This window comes from Anas acuta, chromosome 7 (genome assembly GCF_963932015.1).
Source record: "Anas acuta chromosome 7, bAnaAcu1.1, whole genome shotgun sequence".
In the NCBI taxonomy this organism is placed as follows: Eukaryota; Metazoa; Chordata; class Aves; order Anseriformes; family Anatidae; genus Anas; species Anas acuta.
The window spans coordinates 33038693-33060482 of NC_088985.1; the positions used below are offsets into that span (position 1 = coordinate 33038693).

A 21790-nucleotide genomic window follows, 5' to 3' on the forward strand; every position below is an offset into this window, starting at 1 on the left:
CAATATGCACACTGGGCAAAGCTGCGATGCAATTCACTCTCTCAGTGCAAGGCCATGCAAGGAGAAAATGAAACAGCCATGGGTCCTCTCCTCAATGGCTTAGAGGTCTCGTAGTGCCCTATTTTCCCCAGATGTGGGGTGGCAGCCCACAGCTAGTCTTGAGCTGTCTGAGGTGGTGGGTACACACTCTTTTGGGTGTTACAAAACAGGAGCACAAATGATCCAAGCTGAGAGGTGTGGTACCATCAAATTTAGGAGACAGAGCATTTGCTAATAGTGTCCCGTTTCATGTTTTGAAGTCATCAAATCAAAGGGAATTTTCAGTGAACATGGAGTCAATATTGTAAGACCTGATCCATACCACAAGATGTAAAATCCACTCTAGTAATATGAATCTTAGGCCTGTTTTTTTTTTTTTGCTTGCAAATTACAACCTAATTACTGGTGTTGGCACAAATAGTGCTGCTGGCTTTGCAAAATTTCACTGTCTGTTGTTCTCCTAATCCATCCCAAATCAGTGTTTCTAATTCCTTCAGAAAAGTAGGAGGCACAAAAATATTATTTTTTTTTTCTTTACATGTACTTATGCCAGGTGGAAAATTCACTATATTATTTTATTTTATTATTTATTTTTTTTTTGCATTGCTGAAAATAAACTACTATATTGGTTTTAAGGTTTGCCTGTGCAGTGCAGTGTGTGCACAGAAAACTACATTTAAGTTTTCACATTTTTCCTCCTTTAATTTTACACATATCAGAATTTGCCATAAACAACTTTTTTTTTATATTATTATTATTAATTATCACATTACCTGACCCTGAAATAGGAGGCCCTTTACAGACTTTGGCAGGGATCCTCATGCCACTGTTATGATGAAGAGATTAAAGGACCTCACTCTCTGCTGCAGCAAAAGCAGAACATCAGCAACCGGTCCACTGAGTTGTGTAACGCAGGTCAGTGCCTGGTTTAAATCCCATCTGCAGTGAGTTACAGGTTGCACTTTGCCATAGAGCATTTTTCTATGGCATTTGGTCACTCACTCCCTTTCTTCACTGCATGTGAGGGTAGATATTTGTATTACACTCCGTGGTTGATCTCACAGAGCTCATGTTCAGGAAGGAGGGAGAAAACCCTCCTTACAGGAGTGCAATGTAGATTGTAGGAACCAGCTGCTGTAAAAATGGGCAGCTGAAGTCAACAGGAACCCACCTGTGCAAACGAGATGCAAAAGGGGGTATAAAAAGCTCTTTAGCAGCTGCTATTACTCTTCCTTCAAAAGCATGGCTTGCACAGAAAAAGTCCTTAGCTATACTAATTTTCCTGTTTAATCTTTTTTTTAAATTTTTATTTAATTAGGAAGTTTTGGTTTCATTGTTTCTAGCTTTTAATATGTTCTTTGACTATCCTCATTTATTTGAAAACCCAACATGTAGTACAGCCTTCTGCTTTCTTGAAGACCATGTCCAGCAACATTATTTTAACGTGGTAGTGGAAAAATGTAAGTTCATTTTAATTCTACACACGCATATTCTGAAAGTGATGAGGATGATACTTGTTTCTCTGAGCTCTGCATATTTTAACCTTTTTTTTTTCACCTATATTTAAACATATATTTATATGTATATGTTGGTGGTTTTAATGTTGTACATGTTGATACTAATTTAAAAAAAATATTGTTTTTTTCTGCAAGTAACCTTAAGAGTGCTATAAATTCTGAGGGGAAGAAAATTTCTGTAGGAGCAAATAGAATTAAATGTTTTAAATTAATCTATTTTAAAAGATATAGCTGTGATTTATATAAGGCCTGGATAGGAAAAAAAAAAAAAATTCACTTATATAAATTTCAGGGACTTAGGAAGGAAATAAGTTCACACTTTTTTTGCTCTTTGCCTCCACACTGCTGCTATCCCCCCACATCTACCTAGTTTCTCTTTTCTTCAAATCAAGATATTCTGATTTATCGTGTAACTTTGGGTTTCCTTATTATGTGTACTGGTGTCAGCAGATACTGAATGTGATTTAAGTCTGCAGTGCTTGGAACTGATAAGATCAGAAGCTGTGGTGTAAAATAGGGAAAAGCTAAAGAGAAAACCTGAGCTTGCTTCATGATGAATAGAGCTTTTCTAAGAGTCCTAAGGAATAGAAAAAAGTGGAAAACTTAATTTTCTACTTGGAAAACTGTCTCTAGTTAAGCACATTTTTTTTATTTTTTTTTCTCTGCATAATGTTGTCTTGGAGTAAAGTTAATATTGGCTGCAAATGCTTCACGCTTCCAAGATTTCAAAGATTTGATTAAGTTTAACCTTAACTATTCTGCATGCGTATAGATGTTTAAAATTCTTGATTTAATATCTGTGTAACTCTGACACTATCTAAGGTATGCTTAAAATCTTAATTTCTACTCGGTGTGATGAGAATACAGGAAACTTGTAAACTTGAGTTGGTGACCGATTAGTCTGAGATTAGATAATAATAACCATATAACCAGGAAATATTGTGCTGGTTTGTACTCCTTTTTATGAGTAGGCTTGGCAAATCTGTTGAGAAATAGGCAAGAAGAAAATTTGGTTAGAGAATAGCCTCTGAAAGTGTGGATATGCCATCTCTGGTTTAAAATGCAGCTGAGCTCTCTGAAAGCAAGCTGTGGTGGATATAAAATGAAAGAGCTTGTTAGAAGAAACATCCTTTGGCAGACCCAAGTCTGTTGGTCATATTGGTTCATATACATATGATTAGATACTTTCTGAAATGTGCCATATCAAGCAACTTTTTGCTTATGTATGATTTGCCTGTGTGCACCCATGCTTGCAGGCACACCTTATTTATAGGGATATTTTGGTCTCAGGTATGATTAGATAGCCCAGCTCTCCTCATAAGGTATTGTGATGTTCCCTTTATCACCATACAGAGAGTAGATTTACGTGCTGTTGGGTGCATGAGCTCCCAATGCAGAATGTTTTGTCCTGAGCTCCAACACCATGCATGTGTCACTAACCCGGCCCTCGAATAGGTGGTTGTGACAACAAACCTGCTCTCCTCTCTCCTCTGAGCACCTGGGGGAGTTGGTGCTTCCCAGTGCTCACTGGGGATGCTACACCCTCCCAATCTGCTCTTACACCTCTGGTAGAGCATTTCTGAGCAGGGCACACAGCAATGTGCATATGCAGCTCAGATAAGGACCTGAAGCTTGTTGCTGGTGTGATTAAAAAACCTTTTCATTTGATCAATGTTTGCTTGTGATGGCTAGCAAGGCTATTGAATACGGCTGATGCCTAATGCAACATGTTAAGTAAGAGATTGGAAAGTGAAGTAAATAATTAGTAGCTGATGTCCAAGAGTTGCAGTGGCTCTGGCATGCTTGTGTACAGTGGGAGAGACAGCAAGTGCCTGGTAAAAGCATGCTGGCCCAGTGCTGTGAGGTGTTACATATATACATGTGTATATATATATTTAACTTGTTTCAAAACCAGTGCATATCTTGGGGTTATTTTGAATAGCAAAATACCCTGTTTGTTGGCCCTAGATGTCTTCAGAGCTCAGTGGGGTGACTGGGGACTTGGATTTAAAATTCTACCCCGTGGTTATTTTTTTGTTTGCTTGTCCTATTTTTGTTCTTTCACTCCTGGATGTATACTTTCTGCAACTCCTTTGCCATCGCACTTCTTGACTGTAGTGAGGAAAAACAAAGTAGCTAACTCATCCATCAACATTCACTCACACTGAGATTTCTGTGGCTTAAACTGTTAGAAAAAAAAACACAAGACTCCTGTTGGGCATAGCCTGAGCTGGGTGTGGATTTATCACAGGAGGAGGTAGGGAGTGACTGACATTTGTCCTTGAGGGAAGACTCTACTGCTGCATAAGAAGAATTACCAGAAATGCCTGGTGCATGACAGAGCTGCTTCTGGAAAGAAGCAGAAGGTTGGAGAGAGAGAAAATGTTGAAGGGGAAGATATTTGCATGCAAACAGCATCAGTGCATCTGCACAGATGAGGTCTTTCCTAGATTTCTTTTCTTTAGGGAAGTCTCAATGCTGCTGTATCTTAGAGTATCTGTGCTGTCCTGGGCAGAGGCTACTTGGCCCCAGCTAGGCAGAAAAATACCTGGTCTTCAGCTGTCACACTCAGTACTGTGTGCCCGCTATTGTCTACTTCTTTTGGATGTACCAGTTGGTGTAGTAAAAGTTATTGCATTTTCCTACCAACTGTGCCTTACTTTAGTATTCTAAGGAAGCATAAAGAAGAAAATAAAACATCAGTTCCTTATGTCTTAAACATCTTCAGGCTCGGCACCAAGAAATTCAGCCTCTTCGTGTTTTATTCTTGATATGTCTGTTTGAATAGAAATTACTGTAATTAACTCCAGATTTCAAAATATTAACACATGGAAGTGGCTGCGTACTCTCTAAACAAGTGTCACCAGGAGAACACAGACATTACAGGACACAGATAATTCCTATTCACTAGGCAAAGGAAAATATTAAGGAACTGGCAATAAATGGAAAACTAGCTTTGTGAAGCTATCTTAAATGGGAAAAACATTAAAGTAAAATGTAACCATTATACTAAAATAAAAACAATTCAGCTTAATGTGGACAATCCTTATTTGATTAAAAAACAAAATGAACTCAAAAATAAACAAGCTGAACCCTGCTATTCATTATCACATTTGCCAGTTGTTGGCTTCATAAAACCTGTGGGTATTGCTCTTCTTTGTGGTGGAATGGTTATAGGAAAACTTTCTGTAAGGCCACAACTGCAAAAAGCTGTTCCCCCAACAGGGAAGGAACAGGCACTGCTGCTTACATTGGTAGCTCTGGGAATATTTCCTTTAAGTGCAGAAGGGGCCAGGTCTGAAGGACTTCTGGGTTCACCTTGGTGGGGATAAGTGATGCTGCCATGCATTTGGACACAGACAACCAGTGTAGCTGAACACTGCAGGTGGTGGGAATAGAGAGATGCCAGACCCTTGTGAAAAGCCTCTGAGCCCCAGGCCAGCTCAGGCTGGTCAGACAGTGATTCATGGTTAATGGCTTCAATTCTTTTCTTTCTTTCTCCATACATTCTGGGCACTTCTTCTGGGAACCTCAACAGTAATCCTCTAATTTCCCACCCTATTTGCTGACTCCAGCTCTGCGTCTCCTGCCTATTATAAAATTCTAGGGTCAAGGGCTGGTACAGAAACTATACCACCAGAGTACACCTCAGAATCTTGGACAGTGAAATCCTGTGTACTGGCCCTGACATTCAGCAATTACTACAGTAGAAAATATAACAGTAGGTGATATACAGTTATGTTGATTCTTATCTGTTACTAGCACAGACATCAGGTAAAACAGAACAAAATGAGAAGTGGTTGGCTGAGAAAGCACAGAGCTGCTTTCCGTCATTGGATTTAATGGATAACACTTTTATCAGCAACAAAATGTGTAGAATTGAAGCTGTCTAATATTATATGTGCTACTCAAGGCTGGGTGTATGGATTCCTCTAGCAGAAGGTCAAGTAGCAGTTAGAGGAGCACACAATTGATGCTGTTAATGATATGGCCAGAGTCAGTGACACAGAACAGCCGGGAACCTCCATACCTGAAAGGCAGCAGATGATGGCTGGATTTGACACTATCTGTAGAAAAATAAAATAATACAACTGAGCTCCCCAAAGGATCCATTCTGTTTTCATATTCCCAAATTAACATATTTGGTTTGACTTCAAAATTAAAATAGAGTGTAATGTTTTAGAAGGCATTTTACAAAGGTAAAAAATAATGCACTCACTACTACCCCAGGATATTCCTGTGACTTAGAGCTATTTTATCAGCAAAAGTATCTGAAATCTTTGTAATGGCAAGTAGGTTAGCTTATGTAGAATACTGGAACAAAACATGAAAATCATATGACAGTCTTTGCTTTTCATATTTTCATACCTGCTTCCCTCAGCAGACGGGCTCAAAAATAGACTAATTCTGTAAAGGTCCTCACCAGTGTCCTTTTGATGCAGATTTTCAGTGTTGTCTCACTAGACAGCCATTTCTTTTTCTCATTGGATAGTTTCTCTGTTTCCTGTAAATGCTGCCGATCTAAATAATCCTCAGTCTGCCAGGGTAATTCAGAGGAGTGCAATGCCAGTCTGAGGCCACCTGATCTCGTGGAGTAATGTCTCAGATGTGAACCACTTTATCAGCTGAGCAACCACTGGCAACTACCTCGAATTCTCAGTCACCTCTGAGACTGGTATCCAGGACATCACGTGGGGGTAGGTCAGGGTGCTCTGCTTTTGCATCCCTAATGTATTAACAACACTAGCTGAATGGCATTAAATTAAGATGAAGTGATAAGACTGAATATATTTAAAACAAGGATTTCTATACCAGTTGGTTTTAATAACTGGATGGAAAACTTTAAAGATGGTTGGTGGCATATGAAAATGAACAAGTCAGGGGGAAGAAACTGTTCTTCGTGATTTTTTTTAAATGTTTTATTCAGTATTGGTCATGGAAAGTTACTCTGAAAGGAGAGGGGAAAATATTGTTTTGTTTTTTTTCTAGTCACTTTAGACAGATTAAGTTTTAGGGTATGAAAATGCAGACCAAACAATTTTAGTCTTTTAAATGAAGCTGTTAACATGATTTAATTATTTTTGTTGAAGACTGGGTGTTTGTATACTGTCTGCCCATAATTATCAACAGGCAGTGTTCTATGTGTATCAAGAAAGAACTGAGTCTTAAATTAAACTGAGAAATTTAGCCTGGGTAATCCTATCCGGACCCATTTGAAGTTTTGTTGATCGATTCACGTGCATAAGTTCTGGAAAACTTCAGGGTTTTGAGACCCACACAAACTAGAACAGTTCAAATTTGTTTACAGCTCTGCACCTAATCTTCTTAATTAACAGGTAGCTCCAAAAAGTAGATTTCTTTAGTGATTTGGGGGATTTAATGAGTTTTCTCTTGCTGTAGAGGTTGCAGATGCTCAATAGACTTAAAAGTCATGGTCTAATTAGGACAACTGTATGTGAAAACATTGGCTTAAATGACTGGCTTAAAGGCATGTAAAAACTCATGGCACAAAAGGGCTTAAAGCACAAACTTCCAAGCACTGTGCCTCCTGCATTTGGGACAGAGAATCCTTTCCTTCTTGAAAGGAAAAATGAATGGTTTGTTTCCAAACTCTTCACCTCCTTTCTGCTTCCAGCCAAGTTTTGCTCTTATTCTTCTCCACTTTAATGGCAAAACTTTCTTCCATCCTTTTTCACCATGCCAAAAATTCTTATTGAACTTGCAGCCAAGTTCTTTGTCTTCTGTCTCATACCTATCTCTATTGTTAAAATACTGGCATTTTTTTTCTGTTATCCAGGTTCTCCAGATGCTATTCCAACCTTCTCTTCTTTCACATCATCACTTCCCTAAACTCAGTATTAATTTTCCAAGTCTTTGGTATTTATCACCAGAGCTCTGAAAGGACAAGCTGTAATTCCACCTGCTGTTGCTTTCCTTATATTTCATTTTCAGTGATGAAGAGGAAAGATGCCAAGTTTTATGGTAATTCATGTCAACTACTAATTTGAACCCGTCAGTATAGCGCCACATGTTGATGTATATATACCCCTGGGAGAATCTTTGTCTGCTTATGTATTGAGGACGAGATGACAAACAGCAATGAAATGTGTACTGTTGTCAAGAACAGTCGTGGAAGATCATCTGTTAATTGTTTCTTTCCAATACCTTCTGGAAAGCATATAATAATTTGTCAGACTAAACTGATTTTTACTAGCTGATGAGCAGAAAAAAACAGCTTGATATCTGTATGGAAAGATCCTGATTAGAAATTTTAATATTCAGATATCAATAGATTAAGGACAACCATGTGAATGGGAAGTACAATGAACTATGGAAAAATGTAGCAAAATTTTCTGTTTTTTGACCTCTCCAACAATGCAAAAATGTTCCTTACAATAACTTGTCTAATATTGCTTAAGACAACCGCAAGCCACGGTAGGAACTATAAGAAAGCAAGACAAACAGATGAGAGTGCCAGGAAGCTTTCATGCATTGCTGAAGTGTTTCTCCTGAGGGATAATGGCCATTGTGATCCATGGGAGTTAGTCCAGCAAATATGAATTTTCAGAACAGCTATAGAAGAAAAGCTAAAAAAAATAAAAAATAAATAATAATTAAAAAAAAAAGATTGTACCAATAGCTGCTTTTCAGTCAAAATAATTACTAGTAAAAGAAAAACACTAAACCTTTTCAATACCAAATTTTTCATCCACCTTAATACATTTCCAAAGGAAAGAAAGACATTTGAAACCCAAATGGTCTTTGTCAGGGGGTTACAAAGCTATAGAACAAGAGCCCCAGGCAGCAATATGAGGATTGTTATTCCAACAGACTGATACAATGAGATGGGTTTTGTTGTCTCAAGCGTGGTGTGTTTTTTTTTGTTGTTGTTGTTTTTTTGTTTGTTTTTCGTTTTGTGGTAGATAGGTGCATGCTCTTGGATTCTATCCATACAGAGCCTCAGCACTGTTTCTGTGACAGGCAGGCTGTAATGAATTTTGTTGGTACCTAAGTGCTGAAACTCTCACTTTGTAATGATGATGGGCTTTCATTTTAAACAAAAGCTTCATCTCAGAGAAAATGAACCATAGAAACACAAAATGCCAATGAGGAGCAGTCAAACAATATTCTGAAAATCTCCAAGGTTGTTGTGAATGCTGGGTATGAAACACTGAATTTGGCTTGCTCAGTGCTGTTGAGAGGGAGAAGCTCTCTGTCAGTGACTCCCAGTGATCCAGACAACTGTGCTTCTTTCTGAAAAGCATATTTTACTGCATAATGACAAGGGGCAAGTAAGTGCATTAATTAGCCATTGGAATTGTTTAGCTGTCACAGAGCACGTTGGAAGGGAAATCTTCCAAATGCAATTAAAATATCAAAGTTACTTAGAATGAGTTTAGAGCTTTTCAGAGCCAAGTAAGAAGCGGACAACAGGGATGGGTTACAATTAAACTTTGCTGCAGTGCACCTCAAGTGGGAAACTGGGGCTGTCTGAAGCTGAGAAGGGCAATGAAGAGTGCAGGCAAGTAAGACACTGGTTGCTTTGGAGAAGATATTTGTACAGGAACTTTGAAAAATGTTTGTGGTGTCATCCTTCTTGAGGGGATACCTTGGGAAATATCAAAAGGCCAGAAGCAACCTTTGTGACCCCCCCCCAACCCATATTTCCATGGAGCACTAGTACCCAGAAGCCAGGGAGAGGATGTTTACCAATCTTTTCCATATCCCTGGAAAAGTGGAGTTATAGTTCAGAGGAAATGCTTCTCCTGACCCATTTTAAATTGTAGTAGTTAAGACTACAGAACCGTGCACTGCTAAACATGCTTTACCATTGAACCTCTGAATAATGGGTGAAGAGATGAAAAATCCAGAAGAGAATTATCCTAGAGTAAATGAGCCAGCACAGAAAAATCTGTGATACCTAGACAAGCAAACCACAGCTCTCACTGTACAATGAAATAAATAAATAAATGAAAACAATGCCTGCTGGAGATGTGAGGGAGTAAAATCTTTGCCAGTAAACCCTACCACTCTTCTGTTTTCACTACCCCTGAACCTCAGTAATCAAGTCAATTATACTTCCTATGAACAATGCTTTACGCATCCATTAATTTATTGGCTTTCTTTTTAATATTTTTTTCCTTTTACCCCCCTCCCCCCCAAAAAAAAAAACCAAACAAACATAAACTATGTTCAAAATGAGCTTACAAGCATCTGTTTTTTTTTTTGTTTGTTTCTAAATATTCCATTTATCTAGTACTCCAAAATATCTCCTCGCAAAAGTACGTGTGTGTGTTTGAAGACCATGGAGATGGAAAATAACTTCAAGACAGGATGTTATACAATCATGAACATAAAATATGGCTCTGATTTATATCACTTAGTGGAAGCATTTCATGTTGCAGCTATAAAGCTACTCATGCATTCTTTTGCTATCAATTTTAACAAGTAAATGAGTTATGAAATAATTATATTTACAGTTCTCAATCTGTTATGTACACCAGATTGTAAAATTCTTCAGCAGAGGATTTCTATGCTTGCTTGTCTCAGCTTTGGCTTCCATCAGACTTCAGCACATATTTAAATTCAAGATATGCTGCAAATATTTTGTATGTCAGGAAATACGGTTGTTAAACCGTTAATGAAAATGATTGCTAATTAAAAGTTTCCTCCTTGCATTGGTACTTCTGTGACCCTCTAATATTTGATCATCTCAGGTTTAATATCTCTGTACGCTGTTGCTCAGTGAAAGAACAGACTGCTGCTTTTATTTCCTTGAAGAATAGAAGTAAATTGTGGGGAAAAAAAAATGTGTTTGAAATGAGTAAAAGTGTTAGCTAAAAATACTCCTTTGAAAGTAAAGAAAACACATATTTAAACATGAAGGCAAATTATTTTTATATGTCCTTGGCACTGTGTGGTGGCCAAGAATCAATTGCATACAATTCTTGCTTTCAGTTCCTATCTGGTATTGGAATAACACCTGATTCATATATAGCACCAGTGAAGGATGCAATGTGGTGTTTATTATTATTGCTTAATTACAATGATATTACACACTAATTCAAAAATAAAATCATGCATACGCTTTATTGCTTAAAAAGCAGAAACCTAATTGAAGGTAGTAAAATGTGGTAAAACTCTGCAGTAAGTGCTGCTGAGACACGAGAGATGGATGCTTTGCAAATATTGCTATTTAGTCCATATTTTTCCTTGCTGTTGCCCCAAAAGACAGATGATGTGAGCAGGAGTAGTTGTGAAGCTGGTGTCAGGAAGTCAACTTCTTTGGGATTCAATGAGCTGGGTTTAAAGTAATGGACATGAACGACATCCAAAACACAAAAACAAACACAAGAATGACATCCTTGTAAAACAGTCCATAATCAGGCTCTGGGAGCATCTGCAGGATGCTGCAGCCTTGATGCAGAAACTGCTTGCATTGAGTTTGGTTTAAATGCTTGCATTCAGTGCAACCGGTAAACCCTGACAGTAGTAACTAATGAAATTTTAGTCTAACATGTGGTTTGCCCACCACTCTGGTTTTCTGCTCTTTCTTTCTTTGCTTGGAGACTTTCCTTTTGTTTTACTTTCCATCTCTTTCAGTCTTATTCTCCCTTAAGGCTTTTTTCAGTCTTCTGTGCATTCTGTTATTTCTTCTTTTTCATTCTTTCATTTGTCTCATGGTTTTAACATCTTTTTATCAGCTATATTTCCTTTCAAGTTGTTACTCTTCCTTCTTTGAGATTATTTTTTTTTTCTGGTCATTTTTAGTCTTACAGTTTAGATCCTCTTTGAACTCTGCTAAGCATGCTTTTGTCCATGTAACTTCTCTCACCCTGTCTTCCCCCCTCTTATCCTTTTCCTTTTCTTTCTTCTGCATGATTCATTTTGTTGCCTCTACTTAAAACTCACCTAACCTCCTTTCACTGCACTCAGGTAACTCCTATTTTCTTTTGTTATGAATCAAGGTTATCTTAGATACAAATTGCATTCAATAACATGAAGATTATTTTGAATTCCGCCTCTCTTCTACCTTTTGTTTTTGTTTATCCTGTCCTGTGATTAACAAGGATGACAAGTTTTCTAGCTAAAGGGTACCTGGCTATCCTTATTATTTAAAACATGTTTCACCCCTTTCAACTTGAAAACCAACCATGAGAGGCACTTTTTTTTTTTTTTTTGGCAAACAGTTTAGGTCAATTGTGAGATTCAGGCTTTTAAGACTGAGGGAGATGTGGGGAGAAAGAAAAAAGAGAGAAAAACAAAGTGGAAATTGTAGACCAATAACAGTTTTCATGTTTCCTGTAAGCCAGCAAGGATCATCAGCCTGAAGCATAGTTTTGCAGGTGTGGAGCACAGAAGAAGAAGAAATCTTTCAATTTGTTAACCTTAATTGTAAAATAAACTCTGACTTGCTTGTAGAGTTAAAACAAGGTTTACAGTTGTTGTAAAATGGGACTGATTAACAAGGGTGGTTTAACATGTATGAAAGGGAGCTTAAGGATACAGAGGCAGACTCAATACCCTCAAATCGAAGAAACAACTTGGGGCTGATCTAGGATTGGTTATGTGATTACTTTGGTTTTCAATCAATGTGCCCAAGTCTGACCGGGGTTCTGACCTTGGCTTTACTGAAAACATTGCAATGCTTCTGAGCAAGTTCTAACTTAGTTCCATGTTACATGGCATAAATCAGTGATGTGACTACATGGCATCCAATAGATGTCAGGGTACATATCAAAATTTTATTATTTTCTGCAAATGTCATTATCAGATTCTTCCTTCAAAGTACTGTACCTATTTTATAAATATCACCTTAGGCTGTAAGACATTTGTTTATCATTTCGATTAGTTATCTTGTGTAATTTTTTCCAATGTGATGAGAAGCCAGCCCAACTGGTTATTCTCTCTTTAATTTATGTAATTTGGACAGCACACAATCTGTCCTTCACTGTTTTATTTAAAATGTGACATGGTGCTGTGGCCAGATTCTGGTGTTTTGATAAGCTGCCACAGATGTTCCCTGTTCAACAACCCAGATCTTAAACCTAAGGAGGCAAATGGTTATCTGCATAAAAACTTTATAATACAAGTTTTTCTATGATAGATTTAGATTTTTTAGATTTTCATAGATTTCTATATCTATGGTTATCTGCATAAAAACTTGTATTATAAAGTGTCTAAAATGATAAACTGACTATATTCCCTGCTGAATAGCCACCTACATGTGGAAAGTACCCCTGCAGAGAACCTTCTCTGAGAGGTTTGAGGCTGGGGGAATGCTGAAGCTGAAATGTCTCCAGTGCTTTCCCATGGAAAAGGCAACGCTTTTTTAATTATTAGGACAGGAAGATTCTTCCTGTATCACCTGTCTACAGGTGATCTACATTGGTTTGCTGTAGAGCATGCATGACCAGGAAATTCATTGAGGAGACTGAATACAGCAGTATTCATCACTATATTTGGTGTCCAAAATCCTTGATTTTTATTTAGGATTGAACAATGCAGAAATGCACTTTGACTACAAGTTGATGTTATATTGAATGTAACTGTTGAAACGAGGAATGAGAATATCTTTGGCATAAAACACTTACAATCAGGTAAATATGAAGCTGCTCTATTGTGCATTTAATGTTTTACCTTTTTCATACTACTTCAGTCAAATAACTGAAGATATCTGCAAGCACAACATTTGAGGATTTATCTTATAGGAACTTTAAAATTGTCTGGTTCTGTCAAAGAAGTGTGCTTTGACCTGAAAGTCCTCCATCCTAATCAGCTCTAGGAAGCTCTGCTGAACAGTAATTTCTTATTTGATTATTCTTTGCTATATAACAAGCATTTCAGTATTTTTAGTACTCTTCTGTGCCGATCGTGGAAATGTAGCTTTTATATTAGCTTGTGATTCTTCTTTAATATTCATATCCCTGTGATAGCTGCTCGTCAAGGCTTTTAGCAGAAAGCTAAGTCTGCAGTTAAGTAAGAATTATTACCACTTTCTTAAAGGGAAGAAAATAAAGATGCAGCAAGTGCTGATTTCTTCAAGGTCAGGCAAAAAGCGAGTCTGTGGGGGATGAGGAACTTAAGAGATTATAATAAATAAATGGAAAACTACAGCTGGAGTTAGATTGTCCTGCTAAAATTGTAGATCATCACTGCAGCATCACTCATGCCATTCAGTCTGTATGAAAAAGGCCATTAATGGTATCACTCACTGAAAGCTGACAGTTACCCTTTGAGGCTGACCTTTTTCTTAAACCAGCTCTCCCTGACTTGTATTGTAATGCATCAACACTTCCCATTTCAGAGAGGTTGATGTAAAGTAAATAGTCCAGAAAATTAGCAATAGTGGAAGAAACTACAACAGCAAAAGGCAAGCTTTCTATAGCTGCTGCTTGGCTTTTCTACAGGCAGGTCAATGTTACCATTCTAGTTCAGGTCAGCAGTGAGCTTTTTGGAGTAATGAATTTATCCCCATACCCTCCCTACCCACACACACTTATGGTTGTGTCATGGGGTGGTCTTGGTGCTCACAACTGGATCTTTTTTTTGAGAAATCTAAATCAGAAGATGATTTCTATCACTAGTGGATGCCCAGTTCATTGGACCAGTCCAAAGTACAGAGGGGAACATGGAGTGAGCACACCAGATCCTCAGACCAAACATTCTGCTTCTGAGATCCATCTACCCCTTCATGATGCTACTTGTGCAGAGGCTATATTTTCATTAACAACAACCGAACTCCTAACCTGAAATGGATATTGAGTTTACAAATTAATTGTGTTCTACAGGCTTCTGAACTCAATCTGGTCCGAATTGGAACATGCTCCACCTGTAGTTTCTTGGTCTGCATGCAGTCATGCAAAGAGCAGCTTCCAGCAGACGCTCTTTACTGAACAAGCCTTTTATATTATCTTAACTAAATGGTGGCTGAAAAAAACCCTCATAAAGCTGGGCTTGAAGTCTCCATTTTGCATTAAGGAGAAGTTGGCTCAGGATAGTTATTAGGTGCAGTGCTTCATGCCTGTCTTTCATCTGACCTGTCTGGTTTTATGAATGTGTGGAGCTGCTCCAGGAGACCTGAAATGTTTCCCTTCTGTTACAAGGGAAGCTTAAGCTCAAGGGCTTAAGCATTCTGTCCTGTGTCCTTACTATGTCTAATGCAGGTAACAAGTAGGCTCTCAGGAAAGGGCTCAAACTTGTATTTAAATGGTTGCAGGCGTTCTGTTGTGAAACATTCTCTGTGAAACTATTAAACAAAGTTGTAATGTAAGAAATATTTTGATTCAAATACAAAAAAAAAATTATAATAATAATCAGGAGCCTGTAAGCATGATTGTGATGCTTTATAAATCAGGGTTTGTTCCTTGGGCTTTATCTCTGGAAAAACAAATCTGATGTGTCTACAGAAATGAGGCAAGGACTGGTGGGGCCATCTGCTTGCCTTTTCACAGCAAACCACAGCAGACCTGCCTGCTGAGCCTCTTCTGTCTCTGAACTCTGCTGCCAGAAAGGTCAGCTGGCCACCAGGAATTGGCCAGAGCTCTGTGCTTCTGATCAGCATGACAGCACGTGCAGGGCATTGATCTTGTGGATGGGGTGGTACCTCTAACTTCTCATCACAACAGATCTGGAGTTTGAAGGGTTATTAGTTGAATAAGCCCTTCTATATTGAAACTATTTTACAGCCACATAATCCCCTGTGAATCTGTAATTCAGGGAATCACGTTATAAAAGTTCTGGATTTCCTAATGATGTGATGAAATGGGAAGCTTAAGTAACAAAATTCCTGTGGGTGACCTGTTTTACATTCAGTACTTCAAAGCACAGAATATTTAATGAATGACTTGGATACTATTGGGAACTGCATAAATAATAACAGTAATAGGAATTAAAGCAAACCATAGTAGTAAAGGTCAAATGTAACAGAAATTAGAAAGTAATACATCAGTCTGCAGAGCAAGACAAATTTTTAAGGTTGAAAGCATATAGTGTTTTAAACAAACTGCACTAGAGGAATTGGCAAAGATACAACAGGAATAACTGCTATTTATAATAAACACCATATATAAAAGCTGTAGCATGTTAAAATATATCACAATATTTTTTTATCTGGCTTGAGACTAATGGAGCAAAGATGCTAGTAGTCAGCCTTCTATTGTGTGGGGTCTGGTTTTCCGATGCAAATGATAATTCTAACTTTTTTTTTCTCTTTATTAAATAAGGATTTCCTAGCTCTCCTGTGCATTTTTAAAAGCTGGTTGAAAGCCCTCTAGAAACAAAGGAATTCTTTATTAAATGCAAGATGAGTCCCTTGAGATGAGTTCTCAGCTTGTGCATTTGGGGGATAAAAGTCTAATAATTTTGTGCATTTTTTTCTTAGTGGGACTGCCCTACCCCATCCTCATCTAAAACATCAAATGCTTAATTATCAGCTTAGTTAGAGACTTCGAAGTCCAGCACTGTATGTTTAGAGCAGTATGTTTATTTGGTTACCTGCAGGAGGGCAGCCACAAGGCTGGCTTTGCTGTCCATACAGCCATCAAGCTTGACTCCAGGCTGATGGCTGTTCTCACACAGTACGGGCTCCCAAGTGCTGGTGTATTGCCAACTTAATATACTTTTAGCTAGCAGGCACGAGTATACATGCCTACTGTCAGTTTGCCAGTGCTGTCAAAGCTATGTAAAAACCTGCTCTGAAGCTGTGAAGTGGGTGAATTTCAGAGCAGCCTGTGCTTTAGGAGCACTTTTAAACCCACTTATCAGTGTAGTGTTATTGACATGGACAGACCTGCAGATATGGAAGAACTGCCGTGAAAAAATGCGAAGATGCGGTTAATTGTTGCAGTTTAGCATCATGTTAATAGATATCAAAATAGACTGAGGAGGGGTAGAACATGTTTTCTCCTATTCTGCTACATAATTCAATGTTCAATTTCTGCCACTTCTCAGATATAATTTCTCCAGTCCTTGCTGTCTGTGGTAATCCTAAATGCAAACATTTTTTTGTGTGGATGTCTTCAAAGATTGATTTTGCTGGAAGTCTCTGAATTTATTCCATTACTAGAGGAAAAGAAATGTGTTGGTCAATGTTTACCTCTACAGTTAATATATATTCAATATTTCTGTTAAGCAGAATTCTACCAAAGGTAGTATTGGCGTGAACTGTAATTGGAAAAATGTATTGAATGTTGGCTGACAACCGATATTGACTTCTAATGTGGTTTGGAACCAGAAATTTCATTAAGAACTAGCAGTTAATAATTTAAGCAATTGGCCTGTGAGAGGAAAGGAAGATATGTTGATATACAGAGAATTGTGCTGGTGCTAGCCCTGTAAAAATGACAGCAAATGAAGGAAGTCTTTGAGACTTAAGAGTGTGGAAGGTTCCTAGGTAGCATAAAATGTCTCTGTATGCTTGAAACATGACAATATTTGGTAATTTTCTGAATATTTTGCTTCTGGCCTTCAAGTTTTGTCCAACAATGAAATGTCAGGAGATCCCAACACTGTCATGGTTGTTTTCCTCACTTTTTTTAATGAGCTATGGTTGTAACTCACATCAGTGACATTTTTTTAGATACAAATTTGTACTCAGACTATTTGAGTAGGAGTTATGGTGGTAAATAATCTTGCCAGGTTATCATAAATTGTCAGTATGACTCCTACCATAAAGCATTTCTACTCCATTGTGGCTTTATCCCCATTCAGTGATTTCAGCAGGTTTTGTCCTGCTGCAAAGTTGAAGTTGTGTAGATACACCCAGCTCACATACAGGTTTGTGTGTTGCATGACCTGCACTTGCCTACTCTTTATTCTCCTGCAGAATTCACCAAAGAGGTCTTTTGCTGCTTTGTGATCCTCATGCCAGAAAGGCCATCACACAAAAAGCCTTCAGGCTCTAAAGGGAAACTGGAGATAAGCATGGAAGTATTTAGGTCAGAGCAAGATGCCTTGAAAGGAAAGAAAGAGACATCTTGGAGAACTGAGTTCTGGAACAATCTCTGAATAACTTCCTACAAGAATGACTTCATGTAATTTATTGTAGCTGCATGAAGTTAGGATCTTCAGGTTTCACTTCTATCAAACACTTGCATACTGAACAGTGAGCATTGATTTTGCCATAACTTCTCATTGATGATGTTCATCATATGAAATGAAATACTATGCTTATCAGAACCCTCTAACATAGAAGTATATTTTTCACCATCTAACTTATCATTCCTTTTTAATGTTATATTACTGTTTTGCAGTCTGTGCATATTCAGAAATGTATGGAAGTCTGAAGACCATGGGAGTTATTTTCTTTTAATATGCCAGACATAAAAAGTGGATAAAAAAATTGTTTATCACAATTCAGAAAGGCCTATCAATTATTAATTTTTTACAAATCTGCCTTGCAATAAAATCACCAGAGTGCAAATTATTACTTTTATAACTATTAAAAATAAGACTATAATTCTTGTGAGAAAAGTTATTAACCACTGCAGTTTGTTACAGAATCTAAGGAGTAATTGACTTCTCTGTGAGTAGCTATAAATATAGATTTTTAAGACTGTAAAATGGCAGCCAATTTAAAAATATTCAGAAAACAAGGGAATGAAGGGCACATGTCAGGGGATGCACAGATGGTGATGCACTTACAAGGTTTGGTTTGCTGTGTTGTTCTGCAGTGGACTTCTCTGTATGTGACTTCCCCTCTAGACAGGGAGGAGAAAGGATATGCATGTTGTGTTTGAGGGCTGAGGGGGAGGAAGTGAGAAGCAGACAAAGCATGTGGGTTTTCCCCTAAAACAGTGAACATAGCTTATCAGCCTCCTCTTTTATGAAAGCTGTCTCAAATTTTCCTCATGATACTCACTGTCCTTTTCATATTGTATTGCACCAAAACCTCCACCTGCTTCCCACATCTCCAAACACCTTTCCCTGCTCCTAATATCCCCAGTTCCCCCCCTTCTCTAAGACCAGCTTGCCCAAATGAGAGTAAGTTTTCCTCATCTTTAAGAGGCATTTCTGCTGAGAGAAATTTAAGGACTAAGTTTACTGTCATAGATGGATACAATTAAGGAGGGGATATTTAGAAAAGATAACTAGGTAACAAGGGCTAGTATTTTGTGTGTCTCACAGCAGAGAACCTAGTGTTTAAAGTAATGTTAGCTTCTGTTGTCCCATTCTGCTTTGTATTTTTCCTTAGATGAGATATATTATTTAATATACCATCGTGGTCAGAGCTGACAATGTAAATCTTTATTCCATTCTGTTCTTCACAATTTCAGCTTTAATTCTGAAAATATGACTTATAAAAGCTTCAACACTGATAAAGAAAAGAATCCCCAAGATCAAAGAGCAGGTAACAGATGAAAGAACACTGGAGAGTGCCTTCAAGTATTAGCAAGGGGTCTCAAGGAAAAAGGCACCAAAAACTCAGACACCTGCAGAGGGAAAAAATAAGCTGAACTATATGGGAAACAATGACTGCTTATTTAGGCAAAAGCTTAATTTTTGATGGTGGTGTGAGAGAGAATACACAGGAAGAAAAAAATTTTTTTTGCCATTGTCCTGAAGACAAAACCAGAAATAATGGCATCCATTGACCCTATGTTAGAGGATTTATTATTTACGATTCTTGAGATGAAATGTAAAATAGTTCATGTTCTTCATTCAGTCCTGTGACTTGGAGTGTAGGGAATGAATTTTCTTTTCCAGTGTTTTCAGGCTGTGCTAAGAAATCTTAATGTTTCTGTAGCAAACCTAATAGTTACATAATCATCTGTTTCAATTAAGCAACTTAAATCATACCATAAGCACATAACGAAATGCTGACCTACAATAAATCATCTTTTCAAACAGTACCTTTAGATAATAAGCATAACGAAGTCCTAAGATGGATCCGATTATTTAATGAAAAGTCTTCCTGCTGAGTTTAGTTAGCTTTCGTTCTCGCTATGGAATAAAAGTGCTGCTGAATTCTAGGTCGTTATTGCATCTTTCTCTAATATACAATTAGAGAACCTATCCACTGGAGTTTGATGGCAGTAACCTGTTCTACTTCACTGGAGATGTGGAGTCTAACAACTTTGCCGTGTAGCAGCCGAGAGCATCCTTTGGCTCACTGCAGACAAGGAGTCGATAAAAGCTGAGTAAGAGCTAATATTGGCTTATACTGCATGAATGATTTTCACTGCCTTCAATTTGTTTAATTCTTCTCTCCTTGAGCCATCACAGATTTTTAACATCTGGATGACTTGGTTACTTTTTAAAAATGTTTGTGCAAATAAGGACTGTTTTTGAATAGTGAATGCATTCAGTGTTCCACTGAATTTTTTTTAAGTGGCTACTTTTTTAAAGGGTTCTTAATTATTTCCTACATTCAGTATCCTGTGACCCTTGTAAAGGTAATGTGAACAATTCATTATTGCATGTGCCTTGAGTTAAAGAAAATATTTACTTGTTTTATTTTATCTAGTGTTAATAATTAGCTCTGTTATCTAGTGTTAGCAGCTCGCAGACAGGACATCCAGGGCAGGGAGCCTTGCCTAAGTCTATAAACAAAGTGTTTTACTGAAGACTGCCCTGAAACAAGCTGAGCCTGCAGCAAGTCAAATTTGAGTATGAGAAATATTTGAGATGCTCTTCTGTGAAGTGGGTAGTGAGTGGGATGGGAAAATGTGTGTCTGATGGATGTATTTTGATAATGAAGGGACAGGAATAGGACTGTTGGATTAGGATGATCAGAAAAGCTTAACGAAAGATGTAAAAATGTCAGGGAGTATCAAGTTTGGTAGCTGGGAGACTTGCAGATGATGAAGATGAGATGCTGCTCCTTGTCCAGTAGAGTCTTGATGGGGCTTAGGGGCAAATTCCCCATCTTGGTCCCTGCAACGCAGATTGCTTCGCTCCTTGGCTCTCCTTTACCTCGGAGAGAATCAGGAAAAAATTCAGTTTATCATCAGAGAGACATGAGCCCTCCAGACGGGCTAAGGATTAAGGTAGTGTGAATTATTCATGTGCCCTAGGATTTCCCCATCCCTAAGGGACCCAGAATATTGAGAAGACTTTATATCAGTCTGGTACATGTGTCTAAACACTTAGGGAATTTCTGTCACTCAGCATCTCACAGGGTTTAGTTCTATCATGGCTTGTAAAGTCCATGTGGCATCAGTGTAGGAAGGTCTCTTCAAGCCTCAGGCTTTTGAAAAATGGACTAGGTTTACTACCCTAAATGTCATTACAACCAGCTATTTATCAAAGTGCCCTACGTTGCTCACTGGAAAGGCAACGTGCTATGGTATTAGCTTTCACTGGACACTCTGAGAAAAGCAAATAGCCCAGAAAGAAATCAGTTTTAGAAATTATTTAAAGGAAATAACATGAATCTGAATATACCCTTCTTGTATTATTACATTATGATAAACATTAGTCCTGTACAGGCCATTATTTAATCATTAACTTAATGTCATCAGCTAATGACAATTTTCAAGAAACATTTATGCAGCTACCACATGATTTGTTAGACCACACACTTATACACATGGATAAAGGATGCAATTAAAATGCTGACAAAGTCGTCACCTTTGCAACAAAGCATTATCAGCATCTATCAGTCACCCAACAGCATATGTTTACTTGATGGTGGAAAATAGTTACACCCATATGGATGTTTGTTTCCTACTAACCCTAATTTTGCCCTTGGAAGGAAGCTAGGAAAATTTCTGCCATAAATCATTTATGCTTGCAATTTCATCCCCACCTCAACCTCCTTCCACAAAAGGCAGATTTCAGTAGCACAAAAGGTGTATGTTTAACACATGTCACTAAAAGGTGGATATGAAATGGCTTGAAAAGGAATATGCACCACAATGTTGATAGCCCTCTAGCAAAATTTTCATGCTGCATTTATTTTTCACTTTGACTTTGGACTAAAATTTGTTTCAACAGCAGATGTATCAGATTCCAAAATTTATTACCCTTTTCTACAAAACAAGTATTTAGATTTTTTTTTTCTACCAATACTATATGTTTTTAACAAAGAATTAAGGAGTAATTTAATCTTATTACATTTTATTATAGGGAAGTTGAGACTCACAGTGGAAAAGATACAAATTAATTAAGCAGAGCTGTCGGTACTTGCTTCTTGGGACTGCTTCAGAAGATATAAGAGCTCATTTCATTATTTAAGGAAAGGGTAATCCCAATGAACTAATTAACATTTACTTCACTTATTAATAGCAAAT

The 21790-nt window shown here is 37.7% G+C and overlaps 1 long non-coding RNA gene across 1 annotated transcript; it reads left to right on the forward strand.

The window, feature by feature from the left end:
• Positions 1-1283: 1283 nt before the first annotated feature.
• Positions 1284-20017, forward strand: LOC137859885 (uncharacterized). The gene is made up of 3 exons (XR_011098627.1): positions 1284-1499; positions 17383-17661; positions 18833-20017. It is a non-coding gene; the product is annotated as an uncharacterized lncRNA (long non-coding RNA).
• Positions 20018-21790: the final 1773 nt, after the last annotated feature.